Here is a 24,898-nt window from a genome sequence, read left to right on the forward strand (position 1 = left end):
TATCAATTTTCAGCAACGTTACACATAAGACGACTATCTTGTATTTGAATATCTAAAGCAATACTCGTATTAAATGTCTAAACATAGATTTAATTATTATTCTATTGATTAACTGTTCTAACTACATGTAACTAAATTGTTTGTTTTTTACCTATGTTATAATCTTATCATACAACCAATATTGTATCATTTGTTCGTACTTATGAACCTATATATTTGAATTTTTTCCATTTAAATGACATGAACAGTGCATAGTTTGTTAATCTAAAAATAGAAAAAGTCAAGTTAGAACAACTGTGGTGTGTAACTAGATTGTTTAACATTGATATTCGCACAGAAAAAGGTAAGACCAATTATCATCTTTCGATCGACATTTTAGTAAATCAATGTATTTTATTTAAATTTAAAATTATTTCATTCGGATTGTTCTTCCAGTGTTTAACTCTTTTAGTAATTACAGAGGATATACACTATCTTTCATTATGCGATTTAGTTTAATATATATAACATCTGTAAATTACATATGGTGGTTAGAGAATTCTTGAACAAGAAAGAGTAAAAGTTATGGCCATATGATTCAGTTTTGATCGTACTCCTTGTTTTTGAGGGAAATTGGTATACAAACTGTTTTACCAAGTCAATTAGAATACGTATTAAAAAAATTAACCAAGTCAATTAAAATACGAATCAAAAAAATTAACCAACATATTCTACTTTTAAAAGAATAGGGTTGACATTTAAGGCATTTACTAGACATTTCTGTTTCGTTGACAGAAATGTGTTATCCAAAGTTTTGAAATACTGTGAGCCTAAATCAATCAATTGAAAACACAACTTTAAAATACTAATGGATTCAGTCGGGGATTATACCAGAAAAAGAATTAAACGCGAGAAAAATGACGTAGATAGTGTTTTCTAATGGATTGAGGCTGAGGGGTCGTTGATACAAATCAGAATTAAAAAAACTAAATATGTCTATGAATACATAAACCATAAAAACATAAATGTTGCAAACCAGTGTCTTACCTCCATGACAAATGTGTTGTTGTTCCCGCAGATAAAGCCACAAACAACATCGTGTTTGTGTATAAATAACATTACAAATAATGCTTGATAAATGAATTAGGTATTGACAATTCAGTTGGAAACTCAACATATACCTCTACGACACTTACCATGGAGGAAATCCTGAATATTCATAGGTCTGTTCTATGTCCTTTTGGAATTTCAACCAAAGATGAAGAACATGATCTCCCTTCACTGTATTGGATACCCAAGTTACATGAGTGGGTCTTCCAAGTGCTCCACGAAACTCTTATTAATATCAATTTGAAAAGGAATCAAAGCTGGGCTTTAGAGTTATTGTAAAACTACCTATTGTAGAGGCGGCGAGTATCAGACGTAAATTCTAAAAACTTCCAAAGATATATTAAAGGACATACAATCTTAGACTTTTTCATCTTGCAATAGTATTAAAACATTTGACTTTTAAGTATTCACCATTTCAAACTAAAAGACAAATAAAAAAAGTTGGCCCTGCTAGCGAGGGGTAAAATATGAATATAAATGCCCAACACATGGTTAAATGAAACAAATCTACGGCTGCCATGAATTATTTCGATTCTAACAGAACAAATTCTGAAATTTTGCCAACCGTAAAAGCCCTATACAAACGATGCTGTTTTGGTTGTTCCGTTTTATCCCCCGTATAATCATATTTATAACATTATATTATTCAATTATCAATGAAAAAATTCATATTCCTCACCTAAATTTGTTCTTTTTTGTGTTATATTACTACATTCTGAGGAGTACAAGAAGCCGTAAAAAGCCCGGTGTTTACATTTGAAGCCGGAAGCATACATATGACGTCATTTTCAATGAGATTGCAGCCGAAGAACTCATTCCCGTATGATGACCCATGATGAAACATAAGTTTTTATTAAAACAATTTTGTGGTTTTTTGACTGCACCATTCAAGTTAACTATATTTCCGTCAACATGTTCAAAATCTACACATTTTTAGACCACTGTTGGAACGTAACTCTTACTTATATTTCTTTTCGTTGAGACTTAAGTTTTTTTTTTTCCTGTTCTATGTCCTTTTGGAATTTCAACCAAAGATGAAGAACATGATCTTCCTTCACTGTATTGGATACCCAAATTACATGAGTGGGTCTTCCAAGTGCTCCACGAAATTCTTATTAATATCAATTTGAAAAGGAATCAAAACTGGGCTTCAGAGTTATTGTAAAACTACCTATTGTAGAGGCGGCGAGTATCAGACGTGGATTCTAAAAACTTCCAAAGATATATTAGAGGACATACAATCTAAGACTCTTTCATCTTGCAATAGTTTTAAAACATTTGACTTTCAAGTATTCACCATTTCAAACTAAAAGACAAATTAAAAAAGTTGGCCCTGCTTTGTTTCATAAAAAAAGGCCAATGTTGAGACAAGTTTCTTGTCTTAGGGAGGGATAAATTGTACTTTGTAAAAAAAAAAAACTCTGATTAAAAAAAAAAATCTCTGAAACTGACATTATCAAGATGCTTGATTTAAGAAATAATTCATGGCAGCTGTAGATTTGCTTGCATTTAACCATGGTTTGGGCATTTATATTTGATTATTTTATCCCGAGCGATAGCGAGGTGTATAATATGAATGTAACTGCCCAACCCATCGTTAAATGAGAGCAAATCTACGGCTGCCATGAATTATTTCGATTCTAATAGAACAAATTCTGTAATTTTGTCAACCGTAAAAGCCCTATACAAACGATGCTGTTTTGGTTGTTCCGTTTTATCCCCCATATAATCATATTTATAACATGATATTATTCAATTATCAATGAAAAACTCATATTCCTCACCTAAATTTGTTCTTTTTGTGTTATATTACTACATTCTGAGGAGTACAAGAAGCCGTAAAAATCCCGGTGCAACCGATGTAATACAGTACATTATATATAAGGTATGAAGATGGAATTGTTATTTTTTGAGTTGTATATACAGAATGTACACAGCCATGTATCACCATCACTGCTGGTGATCCGATGGATAAATCTGTTGTAGAGTTGTCACTGGTTCAGACGTACTTATAGATATAATTATTTCTGTGACTGTATCTTGCATTAATTTGTAGGATTCTTTACAATAGATATTTCAGCTGATCTGTAACAATTCCATCTTCATGCCTTCTATATCATGTACATGTACACCCGGCCACCGAAAGCTTTATTATAGTTAAGAGTAGTTGGTCGAGTGGTCAAGCGCGTCTAATACAGTGCAGGCGATTTGGTGGCACGATATATCAGTAGCATGAGTTCGAATCCCGGCGAGGGAAGAACAAAAAATTTGCGAAAGCAAATTTACAGATCTAACATTGTTGGGCTGATGTTTAGACGAGTTGTATATATATATATATATATATAAGCAAGTCTGAATTGAAAACAAAGTTCAAACCTATGATTGCGTTGTGTGCATGCAAAACAAATGTCTTTGTAGAGGGGTCTAAATACAGCACAAGCTACATTTTCCAAAATACCAAAAAGTAAAAAAGCATTTGCAGCGTTTTTCATCACACGAACGACATTCTCCAGAAGTACTTCTATTATCAGACACTTCAGCCCGCACCAGAATGTAAATAAAATACACAAAATATGTTTTAGATTAAAGTTTCTGTAATATCGATTAAAGGGTATATCTGTCACTTGATCATATATATAAATATATACAAGATATTCTATGTAAATAAAATGCACAAAAGATATTTTAGATTTAAAGTTTTTGTAATATCGGTCTAAGTATTTAAACCGTATATTTTAAATGCACTGCAAGTTTACGACAAAGGAAATAAATTGACATAACAGGTCGATAACATAAATATTTCACGCGAGTCATTGCTTATTCATTTATGACTTGTTTTTTCAAAGATAGTGCGTAATGTTACTAGCTACCTGAATAACTTTCAACGAGGCGAAATGTAGGAAATTATGTTTAAATATTTATTTCTAATGACAGCTGCTATCCATGCATATCGATATGCGAATCCAAAGTGTTATAATCGGAAATATAATATTTTCAGTAACGTTGCAGATAAGTCGACTGTTTAACTTCTAAATATATAAGGCAATACCCATATCAAATTTCTAAACGCAGATTTTATTATCATTCTTTGAATCAACAGTTTTTGGTAAATATCGTATCATACTATGAAGATTTAAATATTTTCTTTCGTACAAATGAACCTATTCATATTAGTGTTTCAATTTAAACGACATAAACAAAAATGTATATCTCGTAAGTGCGATATGGCCCTGAAGTGGCCCTATTTCTAAAAACAATTTCAAATTAGTATTTTTTAAACAATATCATAATACAGATGTAAATCATAACTAATACAGTTACTAGATAGACAAATGTATGTTTTTGTTTGGTTCAGACCTTTTTCAATACCTGATATCCAATATGAGTAAATAGTCATAAGACATATACCCGAGCAAAATCAGAGATTGTCAAAAGCTTTTTCCCAATGATTTCAATAACTTTTTTTCATATTTGTTTAGATTTTCTGGTATAATTGTTTCTTGTTCAATTTATTTTTAATTTAATAATGTAGTGAATTTAAACATATGTGTACCCATTAGGAACTTTACTTTTTTATTTTTAGATAAAAGAACTTTTCACCAACTTACCCAACTTAAGTATGTAAAGACCGACTAAAATTGAATCCGCACAGACAGAAGACGGTAAGACCAATCGACGTTTTATTAATCAATGTATTTCATTTAAATTTGACATTATTTCATTAAGATTGTTCTTCCAGTGTTAAGTCTTTTTTTTAGGGGGTTGGGGGGGGGGGGGGATAATTACCGACGATATATGCTATCTTTCATCATGCTATTCAGTTTTGTATATATATAAAATCTATATTAAATCATTCAATAATTACAATTACAATAACCATATAAATTAAAAATACTGGTTAGCGAATTCTTGAACAGCAAGGAGTAACAGTTTATGGTCACACGATACAATTTTGATCCCATTTTTTTCTAAGTTTGTAATAAAGAATAAATAAAATTAAGAAGATGTGGTATTATTGCCAATGAGACAACTCTCCACCAATTCAAGTTCAAATGAAGTGAATGTAAGCAATTAAAGGCAACCATACGGCCTCAAGATATTTCGTTCCATTTGACAGACATACAGACATACTGAACTTGTCTTATTCGAAAAGTATTCGAAAAGTAAACACAAGCCGATTCACGTAAAAACATAAACTTAACAGGTCGATATCATGGATATTCACGTGAGTTATTGCTTATTCATTTATGACTTGTTTTTTCAAAGATAGTGCGTCATGTTCCTAGCTACCTGAACAACTTTCAACGAGGTGAAATGTAGGAAATTATGTTTAAATATTTATTTCAAATGACAGCTGCTATCCATGCATATCGATGCATCACTCGGTATGCGAATCCAAAGTGTTATAATCGGAAATATAATATTTTCAGTAACGTTGCAGATAAGTCGACTGTTTTACATCTAAATATATAAGACAATACCCATATCAAATTTCTAAACGCAAATTTAATTATCATTCTTTTAATCAACAGTTTTTGGCAAATATCGTATTATACTATGAAGATTTAAATATTTTCTTTCGTACAAATGAACCTATTCATATTAGTGTTTCAATTTAAACGACATAAACAAAAATGTATATCTCGTAAGTGCGATAAGGCCCTGAAGTGGCCCTGTTTCTAAAAACAATTCCAAATTAGTATTTTTTAAACAATATCACAATACAGTTGTAAATCATAGCTAATACAGTTACTAGATAGACAAATGTATGTTTTTGTTTGGTTCAGACCTTTTTCAATACCTGATATCCAATATGAGTAAATAGTCATAAGAAATATACCCGAGCAAAATCAGAGATTATCAAAAACTTTTTCCCAATGATTTTAATAACTTTTTTTCATATTTGTTTAGATTTTCTGGTATAATTATTTCTAATTCAATTTATTTTTAATTTAATGATGTAGTGAATTTAAACATATATGAACCCATTAGGAACTTTACTTTTCTATTTTTAGATAAAAGAACTTTTCACCAACTTACCCAACTTAAGTATGTAAAGACCGACTAATATTGAATCCGCTCAGACAGAATACGGTAAGACCAATCGACGTTTTATTAACCAATGTATTTCATTTAAATTTGACATTATATCATTAAGATTGTTCTTCCAGTGTTAAGTCTTTTTTTTTTTTTGGGGGGGGGGGGGTGGTAATTACCGACGATATATGATATCTTTCATCATGCTATTCAGTTTTGTATATATATAAAATCTATATTAAATCATTCAGTAATTACAATTACAATAACAATATAAATTACAAATGTTGGTTAGCGAATTCTTGAACAACAAGGAGTAACAGTTTATGGTCATACGATACAATTTTGATCCCTTTTTTTTCTAAATTTGTAATAAAGAATATATAAAATTTAGAAGATGTGGTATTATTGCAAATGAGACAACTCTCCACTAATTCGAGTTCAAATGAAGTGAATGTAAGCAATTAAAGGCAACCATACGGCCTCAAGATATTTCGTTCCATTGGACAGACATACAGACAAACTGAACTTGTCTTATTCGAAAAGTATTCGAAAAGTAAACACAAGCCGATTCATGTGAAAACATGGAATATCGTACTTCGTCGCAAATATCCCAGTGAACTTGAAATAAAGGATACTACTGATACTTGAAGGACTGGTTCATACCTTGATATATCCCTCAATATTGACACAGATGGACGACTTTACACTAAAATCTATGACAAACGGGATGATTTTAACGTCCCTATTATCAATTTCCAATTTCTAAGCAGTAACATACCCTCTGCCCCATCTTATAGTGTTTACAAATCTTTTAAAATTGATACACTATGCTCGTGCATGTTAGTACTATAGACTTCATATACAGGAGTATGCTCCTTACGCAAAAACTGCTCCAACAGAGTTATGAGGAGGAAAGATTTAAAATGACACTCCGTAAATTTTATGGACACCATCACGAATTGGTTGATCTATACGATGTGTCTGTGTCTAAACTAACAAACGACATTTCTACCACGTCTTAGATTGTGGTTTATTATCTACGTCGTCTTGTCTGCTAAGTACCGAACGTGACCTGTTCCCGAATATGACTGTTTTGCCGAATGTGAATTTGCATTGCTATACGACGTGTCTCGGTATTTATACATTCCTGTATTTAGTTATGATGTTTCTTTTGTAAGTCTCGTTGGATATTGTGTTTTATTATACTTCATGTTAAAATGCCAGATTTTGATTGACCAATACGAGGGAGACAATTTTCTCTATCCCATGGCTGAGCGGGAGACAATTTTTTGATTGTCACCCTCTCCTGCAGACCAATCAAAAATCGATAATGTAAAGGACAATATGTTGCATTTACATCAATTAATTGAAAACAATGATCAAGTTCTACGTTTTGGCCCAGAACATTTTCATAGACTGTCAAAATGAAACAAAATAAACATGTTGCTTCACTTCTGTTGAATTTTCTAGTATCTGTAACGATTTAATGTACTTGACGTCATAGTAAAATACTTTAAATTTAAAATTCAACAGTAAAAGACAATAATGATAGGACATTCAGTATAATAAATTAAATTACACATATCTGAGAGGGTGATAGGGCAGATTAGTACCAATCGAAAAAAAAACATTGTCAACCTTGGCTTCGCCTCAGTTGACAATGTTTTCCCGGGGTAACAATCTGGAATATCACCCTGTCAGTTATGTATTATTTGTATAATGTCTTATCGTTTGTGGTATAAATTCTGTATGTTCGGTACATTTCACATGTCTTATTTGTCTGTATAGTCGAGCTACTCGTGGTTCTTCTACAGTTTTTTGTTTTATGTTGTTTGTTTGTTTACTGTTTTGTCTAACATCATCTTGCATTATATAACAGTTATTTTTTTTAATTTTCTATATGTCTTTAAATAAAGGCAACAGTAGTATACCACTATTCAATAGTCATAAATCGATTAAGCGAAAACAACTCCGCGACACAAACCAAAACCGAGGGAAACACATCAACTGTAAGAGGAAAACAACGGAACAACAGAAACAGTAAAAGTTAAGATAATAAATCAGCTGTTTCTTTTTTATGAGTTAAAAGCTACTCTATGCACGGATTTTTTTTTTTGTTTATACACAGTTTTGATTTATAAAAAAAACCGACATGGTTATTAAATAAAACAAATAACACATTTACAAACACATTTCCCTTTAAATATTCTTGTCATGGTTAGAAAATACATAAAACAACACCATTACAAACTCAATCCTAATTTTATATTATAGTTCGTGTCTACAATAAAACAAATCTATTCTATGTTTAGAAAGTAACATGTGATAATATAAACGTCACAAAAATACGTCACTTTTTGTGACGCTGATACATTCATGTGACGTGCAGTTTGAACTTCGTTTTTGGAGGACTGGTGTACTGTGGTAAATTCATTGGAGGTGTCCGTTGTTATTCTGTGGTTCACATGTTGTAATGTACTATTATATATTTTATGTATGTATTTCTCTGTCCTGAGTGTTTATTTATACTGTATTCCTGTCACGTAATGTTGTCATTTTAGCGATATTTTTAACATTACCATATAAGCTGGAGGTTTGACTAGCCATAAAACCAGGTTCAATCGACCATTTTTTCGTAAAATGTCCTGTACTAAGAATATGGCAGTTGTTATCAAATAGTCCGTTTTTATGTATGGTGGCGTTTGTTCATGTTGCAGTTCAGTGTTTCTATTGTCTGTTGTTTTCCTCTTGTAGTTGATGTGTTCCCCTCGATTTTAGTTTGTAACATGGATTTTTTCGATTAATCGAAAATGACTATTGAACAGCGATAAACTACTGTTGCTTTTATTTCTATTTATACCTATGCTCTAGATAATGCTTTCTGAAAAAAATCCATTTTTTATTAAATTTTCATGATTTAAAATAACGGCATTTTTTGTTGTAAGTTTTTCTAATTTTTATTAAAAAAAAAATCATCGCTGATTTGTTTATTATAATTGGTACAACTTACTTTCATACATAATCAAGCCAAGTTTCATTTGAAAAAGAAACCTCCATGTACACGTTTTCTAGTTCATAATTAAGATCAATCTTAAAAAAGATGCATCAGTTCCCAATATGTCAGAGTTTATCTTTTTTATAGCTTTACCAAACCATTGCAACATTATTTTTTTTTACAATCACGTGTTGCAGAATCGCAATATTGAAGACTTCAAGTCAAAACCTTGTTCCTGTGCTAGTTCCACTTCTATTTACAATCTGACTGGTCACGTTATTACTGTCGACCTAAACTTTGTCAATAACACTTCTCTGCGAAATTTTTTATCCAACGATTAAAAATATCATGACCTTAAATCAATCAATTGGAAACACAACTTTAAAATACTGATGGATGAAGTAAAGGATTATACCCGGCAATGAGTTAAACGCGAGAAAGAAGACGTAGATACTGTGTCCGTATGCATTATGACCGTAAGGTCGTTGATACAAATCAGAATAAAAAAAACCTAAATGAGTCTATGAATAAACATGCGACCTCAACCTTTAAATGCCTTAATCTTGCAAAGTACCTGTCCTATTTCCGTAACCAATATGGTGTTGTCACTTTAGATAAAGCCCCAAACAACATCGTGTTTGTGTGTAAATAACATTACATAAACTGCTTAATTTTCACAAATGTCTTATTTGTCAGTATTTTTGAGTTAATTTCCATTTTCCATGGATAAAGTATTGTGTTAGACCAAATAATTATGATGTCGTCACAGCATTTATTTAAAATACCGTGATAATCATAATAATTGTTTGGACTAGTATTGTGAAAATAATTGTATGAATTTCAAGATTATATATTTGTCACAAAAAGACACTGTTTGTTTTGTCCTGTGTTTTCGTTAATGGAATATGTTCGTTGTTATTCAGCGGTTTACATATTGTAACGACTATCACATTATTTATATTCGCGTTTTTCTGTGCGGAGTGTTCTTTCGTTTGTTTGTGCTGTATTCCTGTCACATAGTATTGTCACTTTAGCGATACTTTTTAACATTGCCATATAAGCGGGAGGTTTGGTTAGTCATAAAACCAGGTTCAACGCACCATTTTTTTCTTAAAATGTCCTGTACCAAGTCAGGAATATGGCAGTTGTTATCAAATAGTTGGTGTCTATGTATGTTGGCGTTTCTTTTTGTTGCACTTCAGTGTTTCTGTTATTCCATTGTTTTCCTCTTATTGTTGATGTGTTTCCCTCGGTTTTAGTTTGTAACACCGGATTTGTTTTTCTCTCAATCGATTTATGACTTTTGAACAGCGGTACACTACTGTTGCCTTTATTTAGTAAATGAATTTTAGGTATTGACAATTCAGTTGGAAACTCAACACATACCCCCACGATACTAGCTAAGGATAATCATACGTCTGTTCTAGGTTCTTCTGGAATTTCAACGGAAGATGAAGAACGTTATTTTTTCTCGATGTATTGGATACCTAAATTACATAAGTGGGTCTTCCTAATGCTCAAAGAACCTCTTTCTAAATTATTAACATCAATTTTAAAAGCAATCAAAGCTAACCTTCAAAGTTATTGCGAAACTACCTCTATTCCAGAATTCACGGAACTTCCAAAGATGTGTTAGATGACATACATGTACAATCTAAGACTCTTTCATCTTGCAATAGTAATTACACTGTTGACTTTTTGAGTATTTACCATTTCAAACTAAAAGACAAATTAGAATAGTTGGTCCTGCTTTGTTTCATAAACAGAATGAAAAACGTTGAAACAAGTTTCTTGTCTTAGGAAGGGATAAATCGTACTTTGTTAAAAATAACTTTGATTCAAACAAATTTGTTTCTGAAACTGCCATAATCAAGATGCTTGTCTTCTTAATTGATAACATGGGTTGGAGGCTGTGTTTCTTCAACAAACAATCGACATTTTCATGGGTACCAATTGTGCGCTACTTCTTGCTGACTTATTCATTTAAGGCGGACTTCATAGAGAAGCTTCTTAGGATGAATAAAAAGAAGCTAGAATTATCCTTTAACTTCATTTTCCGCTATGTATATGATGTCCTCTCACTAAATATTCAAAGTTTTGTGACTATTTTGAACGCATATGTCCCATTGAAAAGGATACAACAGATACAGTTTAGTCTGCATCCTATATTGCTATACATCTACACATTGACGATGAGGGTGGGCTGAGAACATAACTATAAGACAAGGGAAAGGATTGCAGCTTCCAAATTGTGATAAAGTTCACACAATTGGGAAGCTGAAATATAGCTCCCTCATGCAAAGCTCTTATTCCTTGCCGGCCTGGCTGTACTTTTTTTTACCTTTTTTTTATTATAGCTGTTCATCTTTTTAAAACGTTTTGGATTTTCTAATATTTTGGCCTCTAGCATCACTGGAGAGACATTTATTGTCGAAATGCGCCTCTGGTGCACAACAATCGGTACCGTTAATGTTATTACTACCACTGGGTCGATGCCTTTGCTGGTGGGCTGTTAGTCTCCGATGGTATCACCAACCAAGTAGCCAGTACTTCGGTACTGACATGAAAATACGGATTTTTCGGTATTAAAATTTGCTGTTACTAAATGCTAGAAATTATTTCAAATAAAGGAACATATCTCTCTCATGCAAAGCTCTGGTTCCTTGTCCGGCTTTGGCTATTTTTTTACCTTTGGATTGACAAATATTTTGCCCTTTAGCATTACTGAAGAGATATTTATTATCGAAATGCGCATCTGGTGCAGACAAATCGTTACCGTTAATGTCCCATGTAGCAAACACATCTCCCATTTGATTCCATATTCCAGGGATTGCGTTTCCTATCATGATTTCCTTGATAGAGGACTGCTGCTCAGAAGGAAGCTATCAAACCAAGAGTTCAAAGTGCTGAAGTTGAAATCATTCTTTCAAAAATTTTAATGACGTCATCACGAGTTGGTTTTACAGATGACGACGGATATGTTTCAAAAGTCGTAACCACAATCACGCCCTCCGTACCTCCGTAAAAATAAGACCTATCAACGGGTTTGTACTTAGATGAGCAACACGATAGGTGCCACATGTAGAGCAGGATCTGATTAACCTTCAGAAGCACTTGAGATAACCCCCGTTTTTTAGTGCGGTTCCTTTTGCTAAGTCTTTAGTTTTCCATGTTGTATTTTGTACACTGTTGTCTGTTTAATGGTCTTTTTCGCTTCTTGTGTTGCCATGGCGTTGCCAGTTTATTTCAAACTTATGAGTTAGAATGTCCCTTTGGTTTCGTTTGCCTCTCTTGGACGTCTAGATAACATTTCACGTTAGCAACCCCACTACCTACCCTGTAAATGTATAGTATGCCCGCAACTGTATACAACTGTTCTACAGAGATCAGCTACCTTTAATCGGATTGAAGAATAGAGGCGAAAGACAACAAAGTGGCATTCAACCAGATACCAAATCAAATTGACAAGATTCTTTTTTGCTTAGTAAATTACACTTGCTGAAAATTTTATTATAAGCATTGTTCGTACCTTAATTCATTTTATATTGTTAGCCGTTGTATTGAAACATCTAAATTGGTAGACTTTCTGTAAAGGTCGAAATATAAATAACGTTTAATAAGCGGATTTTCTGTTAACGACGTAGAATGAAAAAAAGTCATTTTAATTACCTTACTTTTGCACTGTCTTCTAAATGTTCTCATTCATCTCTCTGCGTGTTGAGTTTCCATATCACGCTTGATTTTTTAAGTCAAGTAGAAAAGAATGTATGACGTCATTATCCTACGCCATTGACGTTGCCTAAGAGCATATCGATAAACAGCATACAAATGGTTTCTCTGATACATCTCATCTCAGGGCTATCACCTCCAATGAGATCGTAGCCGAAAAACTCTTTCCCGTATGATGACCCATTGATAAACATAAGTCTTTTCTGAAAAAATTGTTTGTGGTTTGTCGGATGCACCATTCATGTAACTATATCCCCTTCAACATGTATAAGTATATACATTTTTTACCATTACAGACGCGTAGCGTTCAAATTTACATTGGTACGGCAGGAACTCTAATAGATCGCGAAGTAACTCATCTCGTCTCACAAAGGGTTTTTTGTTTGGCAGGGGTACCGTTTCCACAAAAGTCCCCCGGATATTTTGGGATAAATGGTGCAAAATTCTGCATTCTGAACCTCTGACACCAAAATTTCATGCCTGAAAACCCCATTTTTAAGAGCAACATTTTGACTTACGACACTTTTTTTTAAAGTCAACTTTAAAATATAGACAAATGAATTTGAAACGGGATATGTGTCAAAAAGGGCTACAATCCAACTGGATAGAAAAAGCGCAATGTCTTAGTTAAAATTAATACTTTCACTTTGTGTCTGACACCTTGTTATGGGTCTTTGCATGCTGCTACTTTTTTCGAAAGAAAAATGCGTGAAATTCTGTACACCGGTTGGAAAACTTATTTTAGATTATCAAATCTTTTCTGTACGTAGTCAGGGGGTAAAGGGAACTATGATCAAAACGATGAAAAGATTATCAAAATCCCTTGTACAAAGACTGAGAAATATATAACCTACGGGATTTCTCATATAATATCAAGTCTGGGTAAGACAAATGAGGAAAACTATGACACTGCGAACAAATCTATGTTCATTGTGAATATGGTCACACTGCCATAACGATCAAAAAATTCATAATGACAACTCTAGAACTTTTAAAGCGATAAACCAAAATATAGTAACAGCATAACAATGTTCAAACAACTTATTTGAAAGAAGGCTAGCAAGGTACACAAAAATCAAAGTGGTCTGAATGTTTAATTTCGAATCAATATTTCCTTTAAATTTGGTTGTCATTAAATGTTGTATCTGTTTCTTTAAAAACGAATTCCTTAGCCACATCATTTATGTTCAGTCAATCAGTTTTGTCTTTGTGTACATAGAGAATCATCAAATTGTTCAATTTCGCCTGTTTCATAGTAGAACGCAAGTAGCTTTTCATTCTGCGGAGGGAGCTAAAATATCGATCGCTGGTCGCATTTGTTGTTGGCATGACAAGAACAAGCTTAATCAATTTAACAACTCAGTTTAGCCATACTTTCTCACCCTTTGACAGGAATTTGACGTACATTGTATTTGACAATGTCAGCGAATAAAACGTCCTCTCTTTTGCTGTCGAATTCAAAATTTGCAGAAACAATCTTTAGTTTGGATCTCAAATTATCCTTTTGGAAGTCATCCCCGTAAAATGTCGTAATGGCATTTAATTCATCTTCAAATTCGTTCCCTCTTATATATTGTATCAAAGCCTGTTCTGCATTGACGTACATGTCAATGTCGTGTGTGTTTATATTTTTGCTGTCAGTGACAAAAATTAAAAATAAAAATGAGTCACTGCGGCCATGGCTAGTGTATCATTATGTACTTTTCTTTCGAAGAATCATGCAAAGGGGGTACATCGACTTGACTTTGAGAAAGTAACTCTTATTTATATATATTACCGTTGAGACACTAGTTTGGGTTTATTTCCTGTGCTATAGTTGTACTATATATGTATGTTCAAAACTTGTTTGAGTACTTGTATACTGGGTTCTTATTTTAGGATATAGATAGATGGGTAATATATGCACATGAAATACTTAGGCAAGTTGCAAGTAGGGTTCTGTTATACTGTATAAAGGAAATGTTGGGGTGTCAGTTAATCACAGGTGCTCACAGTAACTACGACAGTAATTTATTTCGTCGTTTATTGTCGTATATTAATGTATTATATTAAGTATTGATTTAAGTTAATTCAAATGCATTGGACATTTTGTTGTATGACAAATTTGAATGGTGTTGCCATATTATATATTAGATTATTATGTTATCAACATTGTTTGCTTGAAAAAGTAGCTAAAGCAAGCAACCAAATATTTACCTAGATTTTTGTTTCATTTATACCAAATATTTTGATAAAGAAGAATTTTGAATTCGGACGAGCATGGCGAAGGAGAATTTCGATTCAATATATTTATAATACAAAGAATATACGTCTTGCTACTTGAATAATGATTTTTAATTCCGCCATTCTTTAAATCACATATGTTTTTCTGTTTACTTGATCATATATATATATACAAGATTTTCAATGTAAATAAAATGATCAAAAGATATTTAATACATTTAAAGTTTGTTTTTCAATATCGGCCAATGCACTGTGAGTTTACGATAAAGGAAATAAAATGATTCAACAGTTATAGGTCAATTCGACTTTTCAAATAACAAAAAACTCGTTTCGTATGTTGATGGATATAAGAAGATGTGGTATGAGTGCCAATGATGGTATGATTTTGATAATTTGTGTGCATTTTGGTTTTCCGTCTTTGACGACAAGAGCATATTTGTCATGGAGGAAGAGCATGTGCCTAGCAACAAATTGTTTTATGTTAAGCACATTGCCTGGCTTAATCCTTTACTGAATTCATAAATATATCACAGTTGTGTCTCGAAATTATGGAAAAAAGTAAAATCACAAAAATACTGAACTCCGAGGAAAATTCAAAAAGGAAAGTCCCTAATGAAATGGCAAAATCAAAAGCTCAAACACATCAAACGAATGGATAACAACTGTCATGTTCCTGACTTGGTACAGACATTTTTCTTATGTAGAAAATGGTGGATTTAACCTGGTTTTATAGCTAGCTAAACCTCTCACTTGTATGACAGTCGCATCAAATTCCATTATATTGATAACGATGCGTGAACAAAACAAACCGACACAATAGGTAAAAATGTCAAAAATAGAGGTACAGCAGTCAACATTGTGTTATCATCTTAATCACTTTAAAAACAAACAAATGTAAAAAAGAAGCACAAAAAGGCATACATCAAAATTAACATCCTCATTTTGCTTTTTTATTATACGATTTTTTTTATCCATAAAGGATGGAAGGTTTTAAGTACTGGCGTAGAATCGCGCGTTTGACGTCACACAGGTAGATATAAAATAATGGATTTATGCTCACGGTATTTCGGTCCCATGTCATTAATGTTTAACGAGTTTCGAAAAACAGTCCTGTCTTTAATGTACTAGTATCAACGTGTCCAGCTGGAATATATATTAAAGGGGAATTTCATTGTTTAACAGATATGTTTGACATCGTCAATATTGACATCCTGCAAAATGTGAATTCGGTTAATAATTAGCGGCGCAAAATAAAAGCAATCATAGAAACACTTTTCGTGCACAATATATCATACTTCACAATACATCTAATATCTTCCCTGTTAACATGAAAATCTTAATATGGACAGAAATCTCATTATGTTTTTGTAAAATTCATCAAAAAAGTTTCATATATTATATTTCTTAGGCATTGTATCTTGAAAACAAATTAAAAAGTACCAACATTATAATCATTTTTTTTAAATTTGGAATATGTGCAAATAAATTTATGTTTTTATTTTCATTTTATAACATGCAAACTCACATTTTACATATATCAAAGCTGACCCACGCTTAGCAAATGAAGCGAAAAACAACTTAATAACCGATGAAAAGTTTGAATTTAGACCAGGTAATTGAACAACTGATGCCGTCTTCGCACCCAATTCCCTAATTTCTACGTCTTTACGTAGTTTTATAAGATTTTATTGCTGTTTTATCATTAGGTTTGGCTAGCCATAAAACCAGGTTAAACCCACCATTTTTTCTTAAAATGTCATGTACAAAGTCAGGGATATGGCAGTTGTTATCAAATAATTCGTTTCTATGTATGTTGCAATGGCGTTTTTTTTTTTTTTTTTTTTTGCACTTCAGTGTTTCTGTTGTTCCGTTGTTTTCCTCTTATAGTTGATGTATTTCCCTCGGTTTTAGTTTGTTACCCGGATTTTTTCTCTCAATCGATTTATGACTTTTGAACAGCGGTATACTACTGTTGCCTTCATGCATAAACAATACAAAAAGCATTGGATAGTGTATTCCATTTCAAACTTTGGTTAAAAATAATCATGTGTGGTGTAAGTGGAAATCTGTTATTAAATCTTTGTATGCCAAAATTAAATGTTGAGTTAAATTAAAGGGAAATTTTTCAAGTTTCTTCCAACGTAATTTTGGATTGTTCCAAGAAAATATTTATTTCCTTTTTATATATTGTTTGTATATTAATGACATTGAAACTGAACTTAAGCGTGTCAGTCATATGAATTAAGATGCTAAATTCATATTTATATTTACTTACATGTATGTATGCAGATGATACAGTTGTATTTAGTGAAACTATTAATGGTTTACAAAAGCTGATAGATAGTGTAGACATATATTCTAGAGAGTATGGTGTATTTAACAAACAAAAGTTGTATTTAAGAATAGATTCCAAGATTAAGCGACTAAAATTTGTATCTTAATTGTGTTAATAATGAATTTTGTGATAAATTTACAAACCTTGGCATACTTTTTAAAAACAATGGTAATTTTGTGCAAACACAGAAATAGTTAGTAAGCAAGGATAGAAAAGCATTTACGAAGTTATGTTGTGAAGTATATGACGATTGCTTTAACCATGAAACTATGTTATCTCTTTTTGATACATATGTATGTAGTATATTAAATTATGGTTTTTGCATTTAGTGTTAATTAAATGGTATACAGTGATTTGAGATTATACTCTATGTATAAAGAGAGATGTGGCAGAATGCGTGATAAACATCCGATTGAAGATGCATGCTATTTTATTTTAGTATGTGACAAATATTTTGATATAAGAGAAAATATATATTTAACCATTTTTTATTGGATCTCTTAATGTACCTAATAAAATTCTTTATTCGTTATATAATGCTCATATTTCATTATTTATATTATTTATTGTCATTCTCCAACGATGATTCAATGGCTAAAACTGAATTTAATTGATAGATTCGACAAGACTTATCGTTATCTGGATGATAATTTTTAGTTAAATAATCAAGAAATTTCTAACTATACTGCCGAAATTTATCTTAAGGAACTTACTTTAAAACATTAAAATTAAACTGTCCTTCCCTAGATTTGGATATTTCAGTTTTACACGGGAAAAGGGACAATTTTATTAGTGGTAAATTATAAAGTCAGGGATTTTGTTACCACAAATTAAATAAAACCTTCACTAAATTCTTCCATTGATATACAGATTTGGTTTGAAAATTTGGTTGTATCTATAGAAATATTATTTTTGACGGGATAGTATATCCTTATTTTTACGGAGACGTTGTTTACTGAGCCCGGATATTTAGATACGATCCGGGTACATTATCGATCCTTTTAATAAACTTATTCTAAAAGATTACCAATTCAACACTATAATTTGATCTTTGAATATTGTTTTCATAAGTATTAATATTGATTTTGTTATCAGTAAATTAAAATCAAACTAAATATTATTATTTTTTTACATATGTAAACTTCAATCTGTCGATACCTGTATCTTGGCATAGCACAAGGTCATGTTTTTCTCTGCCTGTTAATGACGTCATTACACCAAATCCATTGTGTTATCATCTTAATCACTATAAAAACAAACAAATGTAAAAAAGAAGCACAAAAAGGCATACATCAAAATTAACATCCTCATTTTGCTTTTTTATTATACGATTTTTTTTATCTATGTAAAATCCACCCATAAAGGATGGAAGGTTTTAAGTACTGGCGTAGAATCGCGCGTTTGACGTCACACAGGTAGATATAAAATAATGGATTTATGCTCACGGTATTTCGGTCCCATGTCATGAATGTTTAACGAGTTTTGAAAAACAGTCCTGTCTTTAATGTACTAGTATCAACGTGTCCAGCTGGAATATATATTAATGGGGAATTTCATTGTTTAACAGATATGTTTGACATCGTCAATATTGACATCCTGCAAAATGTGAATTCGGTTAATAATTAGCGGCGCAAAATAAAAGCAATCATAGAAACACTTTTCGTGCACAATATATCATACTTCACAATACATCTAATATCTTCCCTGTTAACATGAAAATCTTAATATGGACAGAAATCTCATTATGTTTTTGTAAAATTCATCAAAAAAGTTTCATATATTATATTTCTTAGGCATTGTATCTTGAAAACAAATTAAAAAGTACCAACATTATAATCATTTTTTTTAAATTTGGAATATGTGCAAATAAATTTATGTTTTTATTTTCATTTTATAACATGCAAACTCACATTTTACATATATCAAAGCTGACCCACGCTTAGCAAATGAAGCGAAAAACAACTTAATAACCGATGAAAAGTTTGAATTTAGACCAGGTAATTGAACAACTGATGCCGTCTTCGCACCCAATTCCCTAATTTCTACGTCTTTACGTAGTTTTATAAGATTTTATTGCTGTTTTATCATTAGGTTAGGCTAGCCATAAAACCAGGTTAAACCCACCATTTTTTCTTAAAATGTCATGTACAAAGTCAGGGATATGGCAGTTGTTATCAAATAATTCGTTTCTATGTATGTTGCAATGGCGTTTTTTTTTTTTTTTTCGTTGCACTTCAGTGTTTCTGTTGTTCCGTTGTTTTCCTCTTATAGTTGATGTATTTCCCTCGGTTTTAGTTTGTTACCCGGATTTTTTTTCTCTCAATCGATTTATGACTTTTGAACAGCGGTATACTACTGTTGCCTTCATGCATAAACAATACAAAAAGCATTGGATAGTGTATTCCATTTCAAACTTTGGTTAAAAATAATCATGTGTGGTGTAAGTGGAAATCTGTTATTAAATCTTTGGTTGCCAAAATTAAATGTTGAGTTAAATTAAAGGGAAATTTTTCAAGTTTCTTCCAACGTAATTTTGGATTGTTCCAAGAAAATATTTATTTCCTTTTTATATATTGTTTGTATATTAATGACATTGAAACTGAACTTAAGCGTGTCAGTCATATGAATTAAGATGCTAAATTCATATTTATATTTACTTACATGTATGTATGCAGATGATACAGTTGTATTTAGTGAAACTATTAATGGTTTACAAAAGCTGATAGATAGTGTAGACATATATTCTAGAGAGTATGGTGTATTTAACAAACAAAAGTTGTATTTAAGAATAGATTCCAAGATTAAGCGACTAAAATTTGTATCTTAATTGTGTTAATAATGAATTTTGTGATAAATTTACAAACCTTGGCATACTTTTTAAAAACAATGGTAATTTTGTGCAAACACAGAAATAGTTAGTAAGCAAGGATAGAAAAGCATTTATGAAGTTATGTTGTGAAGTATATGACGATTGCTTTAACCATGAAACTATGTTATCTCTTTTTGATACATATGTATGTAGTATATTAAATTATGGTTTTTGCATTTAGTGTTAATTAAATGGTATACAGTGATTTGAGATTATACTCTATGTATAAAGAGAGATGTGGCAGAATGCGTGATAAACATCCGATTGAAGATGCATGCTATTTTATTTTAGTATGTGACAAATATTTTGATATAAGAGAAAATATATATTTGACCATTTTTTATTGGATCTCTTAATGTACCTAATAAAATTCTTTATTCGTTATATAATGCTCATATTTCATTATTTATATTATTTATTGTCATTCTCCAACGATGATTCAATGGCTAAAACTGAATTTAATTGATAGATTCGACAAGACTTATCGTTATCTGGATGATAATTTTTAGTTAAATAATCAAGAAATTTCTAACTATACTGCCGAAATTTATCTTAAGGAACTTACTTTAAAACATTAAAATTAAACTGTCCTTCCCTAGATTTGGATATTTCAGTTTTACACGGGAAAAGGGACAATTTTTAGCTCCCTGTCTTTAATTTTCTTTTTTGGACGATGATGTTCCTTTGGCAACATCTTATGGTGTTTATATATTACAACTCGTTCGCTACGCCCATGCTGGTGTGATGTTTTGGATTTCAATGAACGTATTCTATGTACATGTATTACTGAAAAATTATTACACAAGGGTTTTCGATATCACAAACTAGTCAAAACATTTACTAAATTTTATCATCGGTACAAGGACATCATTTGTAAATATAAATCAACATGCAGACATCTTATACGTTCAGGTATTTTACATCCACTCTTTTATGGTAATATTCTTTACAAAGCAAAAAAACAAATTTCGGCATTCACCTTTTAAGCTAATAAAACCTTTAAACAGACTAATTAAGAAGGGATATAGTTACGATACTATTGTCAGGTCATTAAAGATGGCATATTTTGGCTTTAATATTGATTCACTTATAGGGTCTTTGCATCGGAAATAAACACATTTATTCTTAAACCAGTTGTTGGCATGATACGGGTTATGTTCTTCTCATATATTTTATGATGGTATGATACTAAACCCCTAACGGGAGGGATTGTGCTTGATTCATATGACAAAGACATAAGCTTTCAATCAGTTTAATTAAGGTCTGGAGCTGGCATGTCAGTAACTGCTAGTAGTCCTTTGTTAATTTATGTATCATTGTCATTTTGTTTAGTTTCTTTTGTTACCTATTCTGACAGCGGACTCGGACTTCTTTTAAACTGAGTTTTAATGTACGTATTGCTGTGTGTTTGTTTTTTTCTACATTGGCTAGAGGTATAGGGGGAAGGTTGAGATCTCACAAAACATGTTTAACACCGCTGCATTTTTTGCGCCTGTCTCAAGTCAGGAGCCTCTTGCCTTTCTTAGTCTTGTATGATTTTTAATTTTAGTTCATTTATATATTTCGGAGTTTAGTATGACGTCCATTATCACTGAACTAGTACACATTTTTTTAGGGGCCTGCTGAAGCACGCCTCCGTGTGCGGGATTTTCTCGCTGTGTTGAAGACCCAGTGGTGGCCTTCGACTGTTTTCTGCTCTTTGGTCGGGTTGCTGTCTCTTTGACACATTCCCCATTTCAATTCTCAATTTTATTAGTGGTAAATTATAAAGTCAGGGATTTTGTTACCACAAATTAAATAAAACCTTCACTAAATTCTTCCATTGATATACAGATTTGGTTTGAAAATTTGGTTGTATCTATAGAAATCTGATTTTTGACGGGATAGTATATCCTTATTTTTACGGAGACGTTGTTTACTGAGCCCGGAAATTTAGATACGATCCGGGTACATTATCGATCCTTTTAATAAACTTATTCTAAAAGATTACCAATTCCACACTATAATTTGATCTTTGAATATTGTTTTCATAAGTATTAATATTGATTTTGTTATCAGTAAATTAAAATCAAACTAAATATTATTATTTTTTTACATATGTAAACTTCAATCTGTCGATACCTGTATCTTGGCATAGCACAAGGTCATGTTTTTCTCTGCCTGTTAATGACGTCATTACACCAAATCCATTGGATGTTTGATATATACTGAATGATATTTTAGTCTAAGATGATTTTTTTATTGGCTTTGAACAAGCTGTCAGTAACTGCGAGAACTCTTATATCTGTACTTAGAGTCTTTTTGTTGTAGAGATGTATAAGTACCCTGCCACGTCCTCTCTATGTTGTTAGTCGTATTTCTGCTATGTATCGATCGGATGAGGAAAGCCCTTTTCAACTGATTATTATAGTTTGTTCTTATGTTGTACTGTTACATGTGGAGCAGGATCTGCTTACCTTTCCGTAGCACCTGATATCACCCCCAGTTTTTGGTGGGGTTCGTGTTGCTTAGTCTTTAGTTTTCTATGTTGTGTTTTGTGTACTATTTTTTGTCGGTTTGTCTTTTTCTTTTTTAGCCATGGCGTTGTCAGTGTATTTTCGATTTAGGAGTTTAAATGTTCCTCTGGTATCTTTCGCCCTCATTTACACCACTGTCCAAGGTTAGGGAAGGGTTGGCTCTCCTTCAACCAAGTTTAATCCCGCCAAATTCTGTATTTGCCTGTCCAAAGCCGGAGCCTGTACTTCAGTGGTTATCGTTTGTTGCTGTATACCATATTTATTTGTCATTCATTATTGTGTACATAAATTAGGCCGTTAGTTTTCTCGTGTGAATTGTTTTACATTCGTCATTTTGGGGCATTTTATAGCTGACTATGCAGTATTTGGTTCACTCATTGTTGGAGGTCGTACGGTGACATATAGTTGTTAATTTCTGTGTCATTTGGTCTCTTATGGAGAGTTGTCTCATTGGCAATCATACCACATCTTCTTATTTTCTATTTTTATATTGATTGTAACGGTAAAAAGTAAAATAATAAAAATACCAAACTCCAAGGAAAATTCAAAACGGAAAGTCCTTTAACAGTACTCATTGTATATGTCGAGCATCCACATAGGATATCAGTTTATTGCGAAATCCAGGATAAAATTACAGATAACAACATTTCGCATATCGACAGAAATTTCTTCATTGATATTGATATGAAGAGATTCCATCAACCAAATGAAGAGTTTCCTGTATTTAAAACCAAGATTCGATAAGGCCCTAAAGTGGGCTCTATTTCTAGCAACAATTTCAAATTAGAATTAAAAACCAATTGTTCAGAGAACAATTGAAGGTCTTTCCACCAGTAAAGATCTATTTAGATATTAAAATATTAAAAATCAGTCTAAAATATCAGTTCCTATGGCTTTATGATGTATAAAAGATGAATTTAAAGCAAAGGTCAAAATCTAGAACGTCCTATTAACCTATGACCTTGACCACAATATCAAGGTCACAAACCAAGGACCTCGAATCAAAAGACCCTAAGTCTTTAATATGTATGGTTAATGAGTTATATCCCTTTACGCATAATTCTAAATATAAGATGGGCGAAAACTCCCATTTATTGTCTTCGCACCCTTTCAACCAAAATTAATAAGTTACGAGATGTTGCAACTAACAATTTAGTAAAAATAATTTGTCGAGATGTTATACGGTTTTTGAAAATATGTAAAAATAAGCTAAAATCAAAATTTATAATATGACCTTGACCTTTGACCTTGACCTAATTTTCATTTTTTTGAACCAAGGACCTTAAATCAAAAGATCCTATGTCTCTATCACTTATGGTTTACCAGTTAGAAATGCATATTACTTATATAAAATGCATAAGGGGAAATAACTCTCATATGGAGTCTCCGGAAAGCTTCTGTCTAAATAAATATCCTAATCCTGAAGATGTAACGAGCAATTTGGTAAAATAAATTTGTCGTAATCTTTTACGATTGGGAAGGAGTAGTGATTGATTGATTGATTGATTGATTGATTGATTGATTGATTGATTGATTGATTGCATGGCACTTTCTCTGTCCGACGCAGCTAACTTAAATAATGCACCGAACGTGACTGCGGACTTATACATCCCGCACAGCCAAACGGACGCCTGAGATGTCCTCATAAAATTTGATCCTAGCATCATTCGTTTATAAATTTTCTCTAGTTTCTATGTTACCTCTGACTTCCATTTTTCATCTATTTGTTGTGTATGCATTTTGATTGAATTTGTAGGAAAACTGAGTAAATTTTATCTTGGAAGTTTTATTTTCCTTATTTGGTTATGCAATGTTTTATTCTAAATTTAGTTCCGCGCGCGAGATGGTGTTGTGAAGTCACGTGACCCTCGAATATATATGTCTGGAGTTAGAATATTAATTTCTTTTCAGGGGAGACCGTTGAACAGAGCACATGTGTATTGATCAGAGAAACACGATAACTATTGTTTTTATTTTGTACAGGTCATTGATGTCGGATCATGCATACATATTACGTACACATTTTTACGTGAGCACAGATTTGTATTTTAATGCATGTTTAGAAATTTGATTGTAGGTCTACGACATTGATTTTAATTTCG

At 32.0% G+C, this 24,898-nt stretch overlaps 1 protein-coding gene across 1 annotated transcript in view; it reads left to right on the top strand.

The window, feature by feature from the left end:
* Positions 1–287: 287 nt before the first annotated feature.
* The window catches only part of LOC127706728 (uncharacterized), a 59,211-nt gene continuing 34,600 nt past the window's right edge, over positions 288–24,898 (top strand). Inside the window, exons 1-3 of the mRNA XM_052211386.1 lie at positions 288–343; positions 4,673–4,751; positions 6,105–6,183. The gene's annotated coding sequence lies outside the window, so the exon portion shown is untranslated. The remainder of the gene's footprint in view (positions 344–4,672; positions 4,752–6,104; positions 6,184–24,898) is intronic.

Source organism: Mytilus californianus, unplaced genomic scaffold (genome assembly GCF_021869535.1).
Source record: "Mytilus californianus isolate M0D057914Y unplaced genomic scaffold, xbMytCali1.0.p SCAF_6, whole genome shotgun sequence".
Lineage (NCBI taxonomy): Eukaryota > Metazoa > Mollusca > Bivalvia > Mytilida > Mytilidae > Mytilus > Mytilus californianus.